The sequence below is a fragment of the Eurypyga helias genome, unplaced genomic scaffold (genome assembly GCF_000690775.1).
Source record: "Eurypyga helias isolate BGI_N326 unplaced genomic scaffold, ASM69077v1 scaffold25221, whole genome shotgun sequence".
NCBI classification, from domain to species: domain Eukaryota; kingdom Metazoa; phylum Chordata; class Aves; order Eurypygiformes; family Eurypygidae; genus Eurypyga; species Eurypyga helias.
In genome coordinates this window covers 1-2,673 of record NW_010233230.1, presented here as the reverse complement: position 1 = coordinate 2,673, position 2,673 = coordinate 1, and positions in this window count along the sequence as shown.

The following is a 2,673-nucleotide window of genomic DNA, read 5'->3' as shown; positions in this document are numbered from 1 at the left end:
TGCTGAAGTGCTAGCACCATGAAAAGAAACCAAACCACATGATTAATAGATGATAGTGCATAAGAACACAATTCCAAAGTCAGAAAATTCTGGGGAAGGAAGGGAGAACTCTATGTTTCAGACTCGCTCTCAATCCCAACCCTGCATTTTGTTCTTTTAGTTTGTAATGAAAAATTATAAAATATTTTGAAATAAGAACCAGCCTGAGCACTGCCATAGCTGCCTTAGGTGCTCTGCTGGTCTGGGCCCAAGTACATTGCCCAGGCATATTGAGTACCTGACACCACTGCATCTTGCAAATGGTCTCCCAAGCTTTTTGGTCTCCCCCAGATTCCATAAATCTGTTTTCATAATTATAGTATTGGATCCATTCAAACTAACACAACTTACTGAGCTGACAGGTTTTATATTTTTCACAGAACAATCTGGAAGTTACCATCAAACAGCTATTGTGAATAATCCTCTTCCTTCCTTCAGAAATGCCTCTTCAATTTAAATTTTTTTCTTTGATTTTGCAAGATTTTAGTCACTGAAAAGCTACCGGTTTCTTGTTCTGAAACAGTAATGGATCGATCCTTGAATAAACTACACCATCTGTCTTCCCCTGTGCTTTTAATTGGCATTTATTTAAGGGTTCTACTAAAATAAATCAAAAAACACATGAGCAACAGCCATATTTATTTATGTGTCTTAAAAACACACACTAGCATGAATTTGGCCAAACCTATTGATTTAGGTCTTCAGGTACTTGACTGCTGCTTTGGAAATTTCACTATGCTACTCCTGCAAGTTTTGCCTTAGTTACTTAAGTTTTCCCCAACAACGGAGTTGTTTAACATCTAATTAAAAACTCTGAATAGCAACTGTAAGGACTAAAAGCAAGCGCAAAGGCATCTGAGCCTTTTGTTTGTACATACAAGAATAGTGTTCACATTTGGAACTACCTCTGATTACAGCAGAGATTTCACAACTTCCGATATGTTTAGGTTCCCCCGTTTGCAAAGCTTCCTTGTAGCTTCCAAGTCTTCAAATATTTTGGGGAAAAGTTAACTCTTTTCAGTTAACAGTTATCCAAGGTTTCAGTAACACTATGTTCCAGATCATACGGTCAAAAACCTTTACCTCACAACAGTTAATGTGCTAAATAGCAAATCAAAACATAAAGTAATAACAAACCAACAAAAACCTTTACACAACTCTGTTTCTGGAACAGTCCTGGAAACTCAGGAAGGCCAAGAACTACCAAATGCAAACCAGTAAAGAGTTTATCATCAGAACATTGCTAAAGAGCCTGTCCCCTTTGGGCCTGGGCCTGATGTCACTCCAGCAAATGCAGAGCCACACAGAAATCAACAGTGCAGGGGTCACCAATGGCAAGGAATGTCCCCATAGGTATCTTCACATCCAACATTTAATAACAGTGCTAAACAGAGATGTGCTTCAGATACTCAAGCTGGGTGGAAACACAAAGCCTTAGTATGATCTTTTTCTTCTTCCACCCCCTACCTTTGCCTTCAAAGGTTTTAATTCCCTCAGTCACATAGACCTGACTCCCAGTTACAGGGGAGGAAAAGAAACAGCACCATCATCACAGAACATACGTATTTCAGAAGGTCCATACCTTCTTCTCCCTATCCCTTCAGTCACCATGACGCCTTCCACATTTTTAGACCCCTGTATCTGAGCTCCTGATCCTATTCCCAGTATTTACAGCACTGGATTCTTAGGGCTGGGAAGAGGAAGTTAAATGTAACTGAACCACTGCTGACACCTGCTGTCCACCCCGAGAAATCTGCGTTAGTGGGGCCTGGTGTACGTAATGCAGTGAAACATGGAAGAAAAACCATAGCACAGGCTCGCTCTCCCCCCAGTTCTCAGACTGAAGATGGTGTGGGTCCAGCGTGCAGGAATGGGTGCCAAGCAGGGGCCTAAGGAAGAGGAGTTAGAAACCAGCTCACTACATAAGCTAAGCTTTGCTAGTACCGATTTGAAGTGAAATTTCAAGCTACTTGGAGCAGTAAGGTAAAAAGACTGCCTCATCCTGCAAACGGTTTGGGATTACAGAGCCATCTAGTAGAGAAAAAGGATTCCAATGCCATGTCCAGCTACTATGTGAGGTTTCTAGACGAGATGGTTTACATACTGAATATGTATGCAATCCAGTGGAAACGAATCAGCACATCCTATTGGGAACAAAGTAGTGAATGGCAAGGGGCAATGCCAGGGAAAGCAAGGTACAGACATCAAGGGAAAACACAAGCCTTCACCTCCAATGTTACTTACATTTTATTATATACATGCAAAAATCCACCAGAGCCACAAATACCAACCTCCCTCCAAAACCAAATTAGAAACCTAGCAGGTGACAAACAATTCATAACAATTGCTCAAACATGTAACATTTTCTTCCCCTCCCCAAAGTTACGAAGGAGCTAGGGCAAGAATTTACACCGCTCGTTATTAATGGCCAGAGTACCGAAGAGCAAGCCCAAGAGGCCCTCTCCCTCGGGGAGCCCCCCCAGGGGATGCCGGGGGGGGCCTGCGCCTGCCAGTGGGCACTGGGCACCTTCCCAGGGCCTCGCGCAGACAGGCCGCTGCAGGGCCGGCTCACAGAAGGAAACAAACCACCCACCGCTCGCACCACGCAGCGGGCACGCCTCGCCCTCGGGCGGT